Source organism: Musca vetustissima, unplaced genomic scaffold (genome assembly GCF_032173495.1).
Source record: "Musca vetustissima isolate MV318-11 ecotype Yass unplaced genomic scaffold, APGP_CSIRO_Mvet_v1 utg501636, whole genome shotgun sequence".
Taxonomy (NCBI): domain Eukaryota; kingdom Metazoa; phylum Arthropoda; class Insecta; order Diptera; family Muscidae; genus Musca; species Musca vetustissima.
In genome coordinates this window covers 1-16,745 of record NW_026879032.1, presented here as the reverse complement: position 1 = coordinate 16,745, position 16,745 = coordinate 1, and the positions used below count along the sequence as shown (strand labels likewise).

The 16,745-nt window shown below is 34.1% G+C and overlaps 1 long non-coding RNA gene across 1 annotated transcript; it reads right to left on the bottom strand.

The window, feature by feature from the left end:
• Positions 1-294: 294 nt before the first annotated feature.
• LOC133323840 (uncharacterized) lies at positions 295-662 on the bottom strand. The gene is made up of 2 exons (XR_009754103.1): positions 562-662; positions 295-531 (listed from the first exon to the last, which is right to left on the bottom strand). It is a non-coding gene; the product is annotated as an uncharacterized LOC133323840 (long non-coding RNA).
• Positions 663-16,745: the final 16,083 nt, after the last annotated feature.

Genomic DNA, 16,745 nt, shown 5'->3' with positions numbered 1-16,745 from the left:
CGTGTTGAGTGCGATGTTACTGAGTCCTATTGGAATGTCCAAGGTCTGCGGCCAAAATGTTTGTATGCCCAAGGCATTAATACACCCTCCAGAATATTTTCGCGATAATATTCGGCAATTATGCTGATGCCACGGTCGATTAATACAAGCGGAGAGCGACCATCGGCTGTTATGGCGGGCCACACCATCACCATGGCCGGCGCTTGAGATTTGGTGGCCAACTGAATGTGCATGTTTTCAGCTGACCTCTTTGTTTACACCACGTTCGGCCAAGCGAAGCAACTCTTTAGCTCGTTGAGCCTATTTTCTTTCTGTTGCGGTGTAAGTTCTTGCTCTTTTTGGAATTTCAATGCCTTTACCCTGAGCTCATTTTTTAATATTTGCCGAATGCAATATTGCGATATGTTCAGCTCACGAACCATTTTTCGCCCACTGCGACGCGGGTTTCGATCAAATCGCTTCATTACTTTTCGAACCATTTCTGCTGATGTTGCTGTTTTCTTCCGTCCACTTCCTTGACGTCGGGCTACGCTCCAGTATCACGGTAATGAGCGATGGTACGAGCCACAAAAGATTTATTCACATTTAAATGCTGGAATGCTCGAACGATAGCTACTTGTGGGTTTCCAGCCAAGTATAAAGAAATCACACTATTCCATCACGTATAAAATGCTTTTGTACGCTTGTAAACATGGTGCGAAATGAAAAAAGTCAAATTTTGCCTTCCTTAAATATGAGATAAGTAGATGATTATGTTAAAACAAGTGAAAAAACGTTAAGTTCGGCCGGGACGAATTTTGGATACCCTCCACCATAGATATACTGACAGGTACTTGAAATGAAAATATAGGGAATATAAACCATAATACAAATTTCAATATGGATAAATTACCCTCAGCCTTAGCCATAAGGCTGAGGTAATTGAGATGAGAGTGTATACACTTTGACACGGTGAAAATGTGCCTCATCGAAATATATTTGTTTTAGACACCATGTTTCTTTGGACAAAATCCGTTTCAGAAAATTTAGATTTCATCCAAACTTTGACCATCTTACTATTTCTTACAAATTTAGTTCCATTTCGAAGATGGGGAATACCGGTCCACTCCTTCTGGTACCTCCCACACAGGGGCTAGGTCTAAATGCGGGTTATAGTTCATTATCGAACCTTAACTTCTAGTTTTTTTATATTGAGGTCCTCCGCAGGTGAAAAGATTACAACAGAGTCTTAGAACCTAACCCAAAACACAGAACAAATCAGATAACGATTTTAATATAAACAAGTGAAAAAGCGTTAAGTTCGGCCGGGCCGAACTTTGGATACCCTCCATAGGTACTGACAGGTACTAGAAATGAAAATATAGGGAACATTCCAAAAAGTGGACCTATACCGACATTTCTAAAAACGGATTATGTAAGCAAAAATAAAAAATTCAGAAATTTTTAATGGATAATTATACCCTCATTTTACCGCTATTGAGGGAATATACACATTAACAAGGTGAAAATGTGGCTACTCGAAATATTGGTTCTAGACCCCATGTTTCTTTGGACCAAATCGGTTTCAAAAAATTTACATTTCATCCAAACTTTGTCCATCTTATTATTTTTTCCAATCTTAGTTCAAATTCGAAAATGGGGAATATCGGTCCACTTATTCTGGAACCTCCATAGAGGGGCTAGGTCTAAATGCGGGTTATAGTTCATTATCGAACCTTACGTTCTACTTGTTTATCTCGATATCCTCCGCAGGTGAAATGATTACATCAGAGGCTTAGAACCAAACTCAAAACGCGGAACAAATCAGATAATCAGATGGTGGAAAGATTTGTTACCGTATACGACTACAAAATACTAAACTGCAGCGAATTCGGTTGAAAAATGCGCTCAAGAACCCCAAAATACCGAAAATTGGGGGTACCCTTATATGGGGGCTACCCGGAAAAATGGACCTATGTCCATAATTTTTTGTGGAGAGATTTGGAACCTATTAAGAACTCAAATTACTAAATTACAGCCAACTCGGTGGAAAAATACGAGTAAAATCCCCAAAAAACTGAAAATTAGGAGGTACCGTTATATGGGGGCTACTGGAAATAGTGGACCTATATTTATAATTTTTTGTACGGATATTTAGTACCCAATAAGAACCCAATGTACCAAATTTCAGGGAATTTGGCTGAAAAACGCGCTCAAGAACCCAAAAATACCGAAATTTGGCGGGTACCCTTATATAGGAGCTATGCCTAAACGTGGACCGATATATCCCATCTTCGAACTTGACCTGCCTGCAGACAAAAGACAACCCTATGCAAAATTTCAGCACCCTATCTCAATTCCTTCAGAAGATAGCGTGATTACAACAGACGGGCGGACAGACGGACATGGCTAGATCGTCCTGATTTACCCTGATCAAGAATATATATACTTTATAGGGTCGGAAATGAATATTTCGATGAGTTACAAACGGAATGACAAAATGAATATACCCTCCATACAATGGTGGAGGGTATAAAAATCTATTATTTTAATATAAATAATTTGTACGCACGTTACGTTTTTATATGTTTAAGGGGACCCCGCCATTCTCGGGGTCAAAATTTTTGTTGATATATTTGGAATCTACACTGATTAAAGAATGTTCCTACAAAATTTCAAGTGAAAATCTCAAGAACTCTTGAAGATATATCCGATTTATTGCGTCAGCATCAAGTGACGGCTGAAGGGCTTCTCAAACTTTAAACGCGTTTTTCTCTAAACATTTTTTGCGAATGGCGGGCACGATAACTCAAAAACTAATAATCCAATCGGTTCCAAATTTTGCAACGTTTCTCTGGGAGTGTTTAGCTCTCGTATGAACTAGGATAAAGCCAATCGGCTTGGTTTTTGGTAAAAAATCGGCGATTTTCCAAAAATATTTTTTTCAAAGGTCCACCATTTTGTTAATTTTAGAGCGAAGTCAAAAATCCTAGTTCATACGAGAGCCAGACATGTACTCTTTCTAACACCGTTGGAATTTTCGGATTTCGATGTTGCAGTGAGGAGTTATCATGCCCGCCATCAAAAATAAGGTCTTTTCTTTAATTGCAAAAAACAACAACAAAACAATAACAAAGATTTTTTGTGAACTATTTTTCTTCTCTTTTAAATCTTCAATCTTATATGTGCAAAGTTACAAACCTTAACAAGCATTGGTATTGATTTACCAGCCCATTGAAAATCTTGAAGAATTAAAATTGAGAATGGGGGGGTTCCCTTAATAGAAAATACACAGAAAAACATTACTAATCGCGAAAATGCATTAGAACTAAGGACAATATTTTATATTCATTAAGCTCACAAAAATATATAACTTCATTACTCTTAACGTATTGCGTATATATCAAATGTTTTGCGTATTAAAAAAATGCATATTTCGAATCAGCACTTTCACTTCACTAGTTATGTGTTCCAACTCATTACATTTGACCTCTACTTTTGCGGAACAACCCTTCTAGGCACTGAAACTTCAACTTCTTAGAAATAAATCCAAATTAAATCTTACCATTTTCCCTGTTTATTCTATAGATTCGTTAAATATTTGTATACAATCATGCTGCTCAACACATCGTGTTTCATAATATGAATGTAGTTGTTTGAAAGATTTACTTGCTTCTCAAAATATTCTACATAATGTAGCAGACCCTTTTGGATTTCCTAAAGAACAAGTAAATGTGCAAAATTTCAGAAACTATACTTCGCATATTTCGAATTTTTGAAGCTGTATTTAAACTTAATTTTAAAATGTGAAAAGAGCAATGATTTTATACCGCAGAAATTAATTATACCTTTCACCACACTGTGGTACAGGGTATTATGTCTTAGTGCATATGTTTGTAACAGGCAAAAATAATCGAGATAGACCCATGGTTCCTTTTGAGAATATGCATAGAATCACTTTCTGAGTCGATTTATGCATGTCCGTCCGTCCGTCTGTCCGTCTGTAGATGTAAAATTGTAAACAAAGTACAGGTCGCATTTATGATCCGAATTGGATGAAATTTGGCACAGCTCATTTGTTTGGCCCAAGGACGAACCCTATTGAAATTGGGAAAAATCGGTTCAGATTTAGATATAGCTCCCATATATATTTTCGTCCGATTTAATGTAAACGGTCCCTATATATCTTTCGATTTACACGAAAATTGGCACAGCGTAATGAATTAGGTCTAGAAAGATGTGTGCAAAATTTCATAAAAATCGGTTCAGATTTAGATATAGCTCCCATATATATCTTCGTCCGATTTAAGGTAAATTGTGTACCAAAGTCCCTATATATCTTTCGATTTGCACGAAATTTGGCATAGCGTACTAAATTAAGTTTAGCTTCGCCCGATTTTAGGTAAATAGTCCACTAAAGTCCCTGGAAATCTTTTGGTATAGCGTACTGAATTAAGTCTAGAATGATGTGTGCAAAGTTTCGTGACAATCGGTCCAGATTTAGATATAGCTCCCATATATATTTTCATCCGATTTAAGGTAATTGGTGTACCAAAGACCCTATATATCTTTCGATTTGCACGAAATTGGGCATAGCGTACTGACATTTGAGTCTGTAATAATTTGTGTTAAGTTTCATGAAAATCGGTTCAGATTTAGATATAGCTCCCATATATATTTTCGCCCGATTGTAGGTAATTGGTGCACCAATGTCCCTGGAAATCTTTTCATTTGCACGAATTTTGGCATAGCGTACTGAATTAAGTCTAGAATGATGTTGCAAAGTTTCGTGAAAATCGGTTCAGATTTAGATATATTTTATGTAATTGGTGCACCAAAGTCCCTATATATCTTTCGATTTGCACGAATTTTGGTATAGGGTACGTTGGTCAGCTAAGTACTTCGCGTTGTTACAAGAGACATTTGGGTTTGAAAGGTTTTTTGTAAAGAAGCTATTAATAGCTTCTGGGGAGAATATCCCAACAAAAAACTAAGGGAACTGATGAGGATCAGTGGCGTGATCCGAAACTATAGTCTTCCCTGCCTTACCCCTCGGCAATCAATGCCATACATTCCTCACTAATAAATAGTTCTTTTTTATAAAAACAAAATACAAATGGTATCCCAAATAAACCGCCAACACTACTGAAGTACTGAATTAAGTCTAAAATGATGTTGCTAAGCTGGATACATATGTAGAATATACCCAAAGTGGTGAAGGGTATCATATAGTCGGCCCAGCCCGACTTTACTACTTTCCTTACTGGTTTTGATTTAATAATGGTCTGCACTCCATTCTAATTACCTGACATGTTAGACGCGACGTAATATTCTTGACCTCTTACAATCAGACTAATCGTCAAAATAATTCCGTGCGAATTTCTTTCTTCTCCCTTTTCCGCAATCGTAAACAAATTCAGCGTGGAATTAAAGGGAGAAAGGAGAAAAAGTAGGCATCATAAGAAAGTTAAATTTGTGTTTTTCCTCTTAAAATATCTCACAAACAAAATCGAAGGGAGATAAAAAATGTATGTATGGTTTTTCAAATATAAATCGAAATAGAAATAAATAAATTCTTTGTATGTCGAAGACAAATAAAACCCAACTGCAGCATTTAGTGTCAGTGATGGAATTACATCCTGACATTGCACGTGGATTCTATAAAGGGAACAAAGAGTCAATTCTATGGGACCAACAACTAAGGGCATCGCCGAATGGAAAAATGTTTAGTACTAAATTTATCACATTCATTTGAATAAAATAATCCATTCATTCTTCAAAATTACTTAAAATAGTTTTGGGCTGACCAAAAAAAAAAAATATGTAAGGCAAAACGCTGCACAGAATTTAAAATACAAAGCAGGAACAGGAGGCGGCCCAAACATGGAGCAAAAATTCGTATAAAATTCCAATGCTATACACCGCTTTTCTTCAGAGCTTTTAGGCACTTAGGACAAAGCTTTAAATTGCAGACTTTTCTTCCTTGTAGGAGTATGTTGCGCCAAAACTTCCAACAAGTATTGGTATACTGGTTTGCTACCCGGTAGTATTTTTTGAATCTGTTGGAAGTACATTGTCTTCTTGACAATCTTGTAGAAGTTCTTTGTTGCTCTCTGGAAGTAGCAACATCCTCTAAATATGCTCTAAGGATACTATTCATTTTTTTTGGTTTCAAATCTTCATTTCTTTTTAATTATTTCGTACAACACAAACACTTTAAATTTGCCCAAACAAAAAATGTTACACAAAGTATGAAAAAGACCCACAGTTGATTAAAAAGAGATGCCATATTCCAAAAATGTTACTCCTATATTTTCTACGATTGGAGGAATTTTGTAGTGGCACTTGCATTGTTTAGCAGTTTTTAAGTTTTGAAATCAAATTCAAAAATTTTCAATTCGTAACGGCTTTAATGCGCCACCTCTTTGTGGAGTTGCAAGGAAGAAGATACTTTTATCTATCAGTTTTCTTTGCTCTATATTTGTAAAGTTTTAACTCAATGTTTGGAATAATAGGTAAACTAAAATGTTACCGAGTTATGAAGGTGCAGAAGAACTCAGATCTCTGCCATTTTGCCGAATATTTCATCCTAATATTCACGCTGGTTGAATTTTGAATTTTCAACTTTATTAAAGTTTAATTTCTCCAAAATTCAAAGTCGATATAATTTTAATTTTTATTCCAAACTAGCGGGCCCGGCAAACGTTGTATTGCCTAGCAATACAACGTGATGTATAATTTTCGGCATTTTAAGTTTGTTTTGGATGGAGTGTTTTGTTGTTTTGGGTGGAGTGTAATTGGAGTGGAGTGTAATTTTTATAATTCCTTGGTATTTATCAGAGCACACATTAAGAAACATTACAAAACTGAATATCTACAATTTAATGTTTGTTGAGCGAGTTTCATTTCTTCTACTCATAAGATATTTGGTATTGATATTGGGGTACCCTATAATGGTACCCCCAATATTTTAAATTAGAATTGCTTCTAATTTAATATTAGGAATATTTATTGAGCAGAAAATCTTCCTAATTAAAATTTTCAATATTGACTTAAGTATACCGATAGCCCCCATATAACGGTTCCCCTTAATAATCGGTATTTGGCTGTAATTTTATATTCGCCAAAGCTTCCAAATATCCTTATATAATAGTACTCCACCTGTTTCGATGCTGTGGGTGATTTGGACACGATTTTAGCTGTAACCGGCTCTAATTTGGCATTTGGATGTTTAATTTGGTAGAATGAATCCTACTAAAATTGTCAATATTGGTCGACTCTTTGAGGTAGCCGCCATATAACGGTACCTACAATATTCTGTATTTTGGGGATTTTGGTCCAGTGTTTCAACCAAAATGGTACCCAATTGTTCTGTATTTTTTCATGTGGTGTCAAATTTTCCTACCAAAAATTAGTACGTATCCATTTCCACTGTAGTATCATATATCATTCCGGGATATTGAAGGGTAAAACGAATTTTTGCGGAAATTTCTATTTCAGACCAAGTTTTGATATCGTTCCTACATACAAGTCCCTAATTTTCTCTGTAGTTGACATATTGCACTAAAAACGCGCCATACATATTTCCCGTTTAATTTTCGGTACGTTCAAGTTTTCGCATCTATTACCACATACTGTGTAACATAGTCCCCATATAAATGTCCCAACCGATTTAAGGAATCTATATATAAACATTAACTTCCTATGTTTATATTAATATATATTCTGGTTTTATACCTTGAAAGTGGGCATGAATTGAACTGTATAATATATTTAGAGCAAAATAAAGTCATCTGGAAACAGTTATTATATTTCGGAATATTGGCCATGAAGTGCTTAGAATCAATTCCATTACCATAAACTGAGAATCAGGCAGCTCTGCGTCTGCGGATTCACTCTATTTCATTACGCCGTGCTTGCCGTTGATGAGTTTGATGTGCACGAACTCGTTGCTTCCTACGCCTCATAGAATATCGTAACTAAGACGTTTAAGCCATAAATCTCCGCGTTCTGAAGTGATTGCTTTCAAAACTTAATTTGTGACAAAATTTAAAAATTATCAAAATTAAAAAATAATCTGACACAAAATACAAATTGAGTATGACTCTACATTTTATTTAGAAAACATTTATATGGGAAATATAAAAGTCTGTTTTAAGAGGTTTCGTGGCATTTATTCGACTTTTCTCTACTTTTAAACATTCTCTAGATCTCCAAGAACATTTCAAGACTAAGATAAGAAAAATCCGTTCAGCCGTTCTCGAGTTTTAGCGAGACTAACGAACAGCAATTCATTTTTATATATATAGATTCAATCTCCTTTATACTTTTGTAAGTGAAACAAGTGCTCAACAATTTTTTTTTCTGACAAGCATTTTGAAATACCTCTAGATTGTAATTTTGATTGATTCCGTCGATACATTATCTCAATCAAGGACAAATTGTCTGCAATCAGTCAAATTAAATTTAGTTGTAGGGTGTAATAAATTCTTGCTCTCATTCAATTAATTTGTTTTCTATAGGTTTGCTTTTGATTTCTGATGTGCATTATTAATCCCACAGAATGAAGAAGAGATGGATAAAAATAAAGCTTTTGCTCTCATAACCTGTTTGAAATCGATTTTTACATCACATTGTCATAAAGCTGATCTGTGAACCTCTTTGTTGTTCTGCTTAACCGTCACTCAGTATACATCATTTCAATCGAGATAAGTAAACGCACATTTCTGTTTGTCGGTCCAACGGGATTACGGAAAATAAAAAAAGTCCACCTCTAAGCATGGCAATAGCTCGAGGCGGAATAATATAACATCAGGTTGACGTTTACGAAAACGGCAAGAAATGTGCATAGAAATCCATGGTAAAAAAAGTAATTCCCAAAGGTTTTGTAACTCGGCATGTATTACTGAAACATAAACATTCGAGGAAACACCCCAAAATAAATGGGGAAATAAACATAAATTAAATAACGCTAACAATCATATATGAAGCTAATAATATTATTCATATCAAAAATTCGAGTGAGATGTGAAGTGCAGTTATTGTTCATGCAGTTATTGTGGTCTTCCCAACCGGTTGCCAATTATCTTACATGTGCCATTTAATTATAATTACATAAATTAATGATCATTATCACATGTTGTTTTGTTGTGCGTGTGTAATGTAATAACCAACAAAGAGAGTAAAGATTCAATCATCTCCAAAGCTATTCAGTATTATCGTTTTCTAGCAGCACATCACAAAATCACTTCTATTCTGTAATATAACAGTTTCATATATTAACGGCATCTCATCGGAGCAAGACTCAACGAAAGTGCTTTCTGCGAGAGAACGAGGAACAAATCAATGTGAGTATTTTAACTTTTGTTTTGATTATTAATTTTCTTCAACCGTATTTTGAGAAATTATAATTAATATTGCCGAAAGAATAACGATAATAACTCTGAAACCATTATGGATTTCAAAATGAGATATTAAATTCACTAATTTATATAACAATTTAAATTCCGGAAAAATAAGAAAACAAATTTGTAATGATCAAATTGAAATATAAGGGAAACCATCATCCTTTAGAAATATTCACTCGAAATTTTGTCACTTTTTAATGTCATTGAATAATTATATACGACTAGCGGGTCCGGCAAACGTTGTCTTGCATAGCAAAACTATTGATGTGTAATTCACATAACGATAGCCCAATATAGTGTTAGCTTTTTCTACCATTCACGATTTGAGATAGTGCTGTGAAATTTGCCCATACATTGCTACTACTCCTAGGATATTTGGTACTGAAACTGTTCAATATTTGTTCACTATTTAGGGTAGCCCCCATATAAAGGTACCTCGCAATATGATTTTTAAATATAATTGGTTGTAATTGAGTAGAATGTGTCCGCACCAAATATTATCATAAACATTCCGCATTTTCATAATCTTGGGCACGGCTTTCAACAGAATTGTATTTAATTTAATATAGGGGATACTTATTGAGCAGAAAATCACTCTACTTAAAATTATCCAAATTGGTCCAAGTAATCGGGTAACCCCTTAATATTCGGTATTTGGATGTAATTTTATATTTTGGATGTTCATTGAGTAGAAAATGTTCCTAACAAAATTTGTCAAAGTTTCCGAAAATCCTTCATATAATAACACTCCAAATTATACGTTCCTTTAGAGATTTGGGCACTTTTTTTCAACATAATCAGCTGTAATTGGTTCATTTATTTGGTAGCATGAACCCTACTAAGAATTGTCAATATTGGTCCACTCTTCTGTATTTTGGGGGGTTTGGTCAGGTGTTTCAACCATATTGCCTTTAATTTTAAATTTTATATGATCAGTAAGTACGAAATCTCGTAACAAAGAATTATCAATATTGTTCGAAGATTCTGGGTAACACTCATATAATGGTATCCCCCATAATTTCTGATGTAGTGTCAAATCTTCCTATCTCAAATTATTATATATCCACTATATTGTAGTACCTAAAATATGTCATTCCGGTATATTTGCCAAAAAAAAAAAAAATTATATTTAGGTCCAAGTTTTTATATAGCTACATGCAGGTCTTGACCCACTTTCCGTGTTATAAAGACATTGACCGAATTTTCCCCTAAAGTTTGCTATAATTAGGTACAACGGATTTCTGTGAATAAAAGATATTATGCACTATAGCTTAACGTTTTAAAAAGTCACCATAATTAGTTCCGGTTAAATTTTCGGTATATTGTAGTTCTTACCCCCCTTTTTCCAACCTGAGTGTTATCGGTAGTTGGCATGTTCATACGAATAGGTAACATCGGTTATTTTTTCTAATATTGCTGGTTTTTTGTTAGTTGTTCTCTTTCCAGCTGAGCTTAATGATATACTTTTGAAAAAAAATATCGTATTTTATTTTTCTCTCTGATACCCATTTTTGTATCGCATATATGCGAGTTGTTCTGTTTATAAGTTCAACGATATTGAAAAATAATTAGGTATATAACCACCTGATTTGATATTTCCCGTGGTTCCTATTATTATTATTTCGAAACAAATTAATCTATGACATGAATCTTAGTATCCGACTACTCTGAATGAAAGACATTCTGAATCGAGTTCATGATTCAGAATGTCTTCTGATTTTCCATCCTTGCATTAGTCCCAAAATGTTCGTGGATTCTACAATGATCGCGTGTACATTCAATGATATGATTCTCCATTATTTGTTTATTCTCCCAAAAAAGGTTTCAATACAATGTCAAACCAAAAAATAAAAAATAAATATTTTGAAAAATTTCAATAATTGACAAATGTAGGCTTAAAGGCTGCAAATTTTCACCTAAAATATCTCAAAATAACAACTACGATGTGGTGCTGTCAAAATAGCTCGATACTAAATTCGTGGAAATGCAAATATGCTTCAAAAATTTTTTGCAAATTTTTCGCAGTTTTCGATTTTTTTTCTCACCTTTTAAACCTTCCCTGGAACTCCACGAACATTTAAAGACTACGATAAGAAAAATCCATTCAGCCGTTCTTGAGTTTTAGCGAGACTAACGAACAGCAATTCATTTTTATATATATAGATATAACATTATTGTTGATAATTTGCATTTATCTATATATATATATATATATATATATATAAAAGAGTTGCGTTATAAGTGACTGATCATCAACGCCCAGACGAAACGGCTAAAGCTAGAAACTTGAAATTTGGCATTTAGGTCGGGTCGGGTGCGTAGGCGTGTGATAAGGCGGGGTTTTTGGAAATTCGTACTAAAAGGTACTAAAAACTGAATTACGCGGGAACGGTTAGATGTAGAACTCTGAAATTTGGTATGCAGCTTTGCCTAGGATGAGCGAAGTGGTATGTGTGCAAAAATTTTGGAATTTAGTACTAAAAAGTACTAAATATTATATTTCAATGGAACCGGTGGATATTCGTATCTGAAACATGGTATGTACCTTAAGGTATTACAATAAGAATGAGGTGAAGAAATATTTTTTTGCTGTTAGTACTAAAAAAGTACTAAAACTATATTACTCCGAGACGGCTGGAAGTAGAACTCTGAAATTTGGTGTGCAGTTTTACCTACTATAAGCCAAGTAGTGTGTGTGTGAAAAAAGTTGAAATTTAGTACTAAAAGGTACTAAACATTACATTTGAATGTAATCAGTGAAGATTCATATCTGAAACTTGGTATGGAGCTTAAGATATTACAAATAGAATGAGGTGCAAGAATATTTTGTCAGAACTTAGTACTAAAAGGTACTAAAAAGTACTAATACTGTATTACGCCGGAACGGTTGGACGTAGAACTTTGAAATTTGGTATGCAGCTTTACCAAAGAAAGGGGAAAGTATAAACAAATTTTGGAAATTATTAGTATATATACTAAATATTATATTACAATGTAACAAATAGCAATATATATGTGAAATTTGATATGCAGATTAAGGTGTTACAAATAGAATGTTGCACACATATATTTTTGGAAATTAGTACTAACGTGGTACTAAAACCTGTATTATTCCGGAAAGGTTGGAAGTAGAACTATGAAATTATATTACAAAGGAAGAAGTAGAAATATACATATGTATTTAAAAACCAGTGAGCGGAGCAGTATAGTCGGACGGGGCCGACCATACGATACCCTACACAACTACCACGGAACTCAAATTTTCTGCGGATGTTTATTCCGAGCCTGGGCAATATTTCGTGATAATTGCACCCTCTTGCCCGATTTGAGGTAAACAGCTTCTCTTCCTCACACTGACATATTTTCCGAATATTACGAGTATTCAGTACAGTTATTGTCCAGATTCCCTTCACCGTGGGTTGTGTTGTGATGTTCGGCTTTCATTTGTGGTCTATAGATCGACTCGAAAATAACACAAAAAATTAAGTTTTCGGTCCACTTCATTCCAAAATGATTATGCGATCATCACCGAAAATTATAGGTGTTGTCCTTGACCATAACTGGAACCTAATGGAACATTTCAAAGCAATCAGCGCTATAGTTCCGCTCTCTAGAGTGATAATGGGTTAGTAAATAATGTACGAATACGGAGATACCTGTAAATATTTAGGTGTAACTCCCACATCCGAACACATACAACAATATACTTGGTATTAATATAAAGGTCAACCACTCCTCTTGGATATAATATCAACTTCTCGGGTCTATGTCCTTCAGAGGTAAATATATACGCTATAGAATACCAATGTTGTCATTTTTCACACAAAAGACAGGGTCCATTTGACCCGCTAAATATTGACCGATCTTTATGAAAACATGCATGCTTATTCTTTGGCCCGATCCCCTTCTCCATGCAAAATTCACGATGTTCGGGCCATTATTGCGGCCTCTGGAGCGACCAGAAAAACCGACAAAAATTTAGTATTTGGTCCATTTCATCCCCTAAATATTAACCGATCTTTCCCAAAAACAATAGGGGTCTTCATTGGCCAGAACCCATCCTACATGCAAAATTTCGTGAAGATTGGTCTATAACTGTGGCCTGTATAGTGTTTACAATATATAATGGACAGACGGACACACATGTCTAAATCGATTCAGCTAGTCGAGATATGACGATCGGTATACTTAAAGGTGGGTCTAGGACCAATATTTCGCGGCGTTACAAACTTTTGGGGCTGCACAAAGCTATAATACCCTGACAAAATATCTATCTATTTATCTAGCACCTAGAATCTTTTTTTTATTTTTTCAGGATATTTACAAAATCTTCTGTATATTTGGTTTCTTAAAAAAATCGATTTCATATAAACCTATTGATATTTATTTATGTTTCACGCTACGAGTAGTTTATTCAACCGGAATCCAGAATGTCAAATTATAGTCACTTTATAGTACCGCAAGAGATGGACCTACATAGAAATATTTTCCGCACTCATATTTTTTAAACTGTACGCGAATAGGACGGAAAGAGGAAATATAGAAAATTGTCCGCAAATGCGACTAAAGCCCTCAAAATACCGAAAATAGGTCGGTACTTTAATATGAGGGCTATGAGCCAGCCCCTGAAAACGTGTAACGTGGATGCTACCCCGAAACACGGAATGCCTAATGAGATTCCAAAATATCAAATTGAACTTCGGTTGAAAAATCTGACTAAAATCACCAAAACACCGAATAATTGAAATACCGCTCTACACCGTAAAAAAGACCCATATTTTTTCCAATGAAAATCCAAAATATCAAATTAGAACCAATTCGGTTGGGGCTACCCTAAAAAGGACAGATATATCCCATTTACAATACCAAACATGCTAGAACTATTAGTAATGTGCAAAATTTCAAATATCTGCATTTTTTTAAACAAAATCTGGCATTTTTTATCGACAAAGTTTTGGCAACACTGAATATGGGCAAAATATTTTTTGAAAATCAGTACTAAAAAGTTATAAATATTGTATTACAAAGAACCGATAGACATAAAAATACGAAAATTCTTATATAGCTTTAAATATTACTAATATAATGTTATGCATAATTTTTTTGAAATTAGTTCTAAAACGGTAATAATAATTACAATGTAACCTGTAGAAATAGAAATCGGAAACGTGACAGTACTAAGAGTGGGGGACTTTTGTATGCAAACAAAATAATGCATTGAAACTACTAATGCATGAGTATTGAGGAATTAGAAGTGGTAGAGTTTGGAATTCGTGTATGTGGCTTCTAAAATAAATATATAATTTTCCCAGCGCCATTAACGAGTTAATAAGACAGAAATTGACATTGCCTAATCTATATGTAGAATAGTCTATATAATTGCGTTATAAGTGAGTGATCATCAACGCCCAGACGAATCTTCATATTTTGCATGTAGTTTAGTGTTGGAAATTTGTATTAAATGGTACTAAATGGTTATTAATGTAACTAACAAGTACTAAATATTCTGTACGGTAGAACGGATATGAGTAGGAACCTGTTATTAAATACTTACTCAAATACTTACAACAGCAAACATTTCTACATAAATATTTTCCAGAAATGTGTTCTAAGCAGAACTAAAACACATTTTATACTGGTACGGGTAATATAGAATTCTGAAATTTAGTACAACCCTTTTTCTAAGAAAAACAATGTTTTTTACATTTTGTTTTGTACTAAAAAGTACTAAGTATAGTAAAGAGCGGAAAGGTTAAACTTTGTTTGCCAATATTTTTCGAAAATTTGTATTAACAAAAAAAAAAGTGTCAGTCGGTGTTGCGGACAGATATATACCCTCAGCATGTAGTATGCGGAGATCTTCGGAGTTACATACAGGAGTGGACCAATAGGTCCCATCTTCGAACATGCTACAGGTTTGGTAAAGATAATACGTTGCCCAGCTTTTGATTAAAATAGGATAGTCGCTCGCATAATATTATAAAATAATTTTGTAGCACAATTTTGTGGGGGAGGAAACAGAAGGAGTGGATTCTTTAATAAGTTATATTGTGAAGCTAAATTAAAATTTACTTATTTTAACAATAAAAAGATCCGCTAACGGCGTAGCGGGCCTATGCTAGTTCATTTATATACACATTATTTATTAATGACACGATTTTCATATATAATATGTATTATGATTATATGTTCATTTATTTTACATGCTACATTTTTATTGGCCTATAGCTTCTTGTTCGAAAACTTCTATTATTAGATTTAATGTCAGTTTTTAAGAAACGATTTATATGAGAATAAACATCGTAAACTTAACCTTACTGTTTGATTCGGTGATAGTGTAAGAGCTTGCTCATAATAAGTTAGGGGTTGCAGTTCGTGTAATAATTCCACGTAGCTAAAGAAACATTCCTTTACTTCTTTAGATACCTTGTCAAAAAGCGGATGAGACTATAAATGTATAGTTTCATCCGCTAAAACCGATAAGAATACAGCAGTTTTCACTTCTTTAACAATAGACTTCTGCTTGTATTCATCATTTAGTTATATATATTTGCTCTGTATTCTGGGACTCTGGAATGTTGACTTTTTGGGTGTAATCTCCAAACATTTTCTACGTTTACGTCTAACGACAGTATTCAGTGGGCTTTACTTCCACACAAGGCGATGTCTTGCCTTTTACACAATAAAATTAGCTCAATGGCCACTTTAACTTTATAATTTTGTTCTTTCAATATAGAAGACAATATAGAATACAAGTAATTTATTTGTAATAATACATTTATAAATTGATACAACAACATATGATTCAAAAATAATAATGATAAATCACATAACGTCCAATTTTTATATGATAATGAAATCGTACTTCCGCACAATCTGTAATAGGAGAAAAAACCATATGTTATTCTATGTAAAAGTGACAATGGATCCATGAGGTTTCCTTTGGTAAGTTTCAAACATATGCACAATGACATAGTACCCGCATCACAGTGCGGCAGTCTATTCAGAAACCAATATTAACAATATTTGGTATATTAACTTACTCATTTCATTATTGCACATATTAATGGTTTTTAAAGAGCCAACTATTTTCCGATGATTTAACAACATTTTTAGAAACGATTTCGAGAAAATTTCACAAGCGAATTTCGTATAAAATTTCAATTTCATTGGCGAACACTTCGAATGCAAATCAAGCCAAAAATCGATAGATGTGCGAAAAAGTGTAAATGGAATTTCCAAATATCTTATATTTTTAGCTGATGCCCGATGTATTACGCTCAAATCCATATCCGGGTTCGTTGAGAGTATGGGACAAAAAGCTGTACAAATATTTGTAGGCAATTCGATTATTAACTG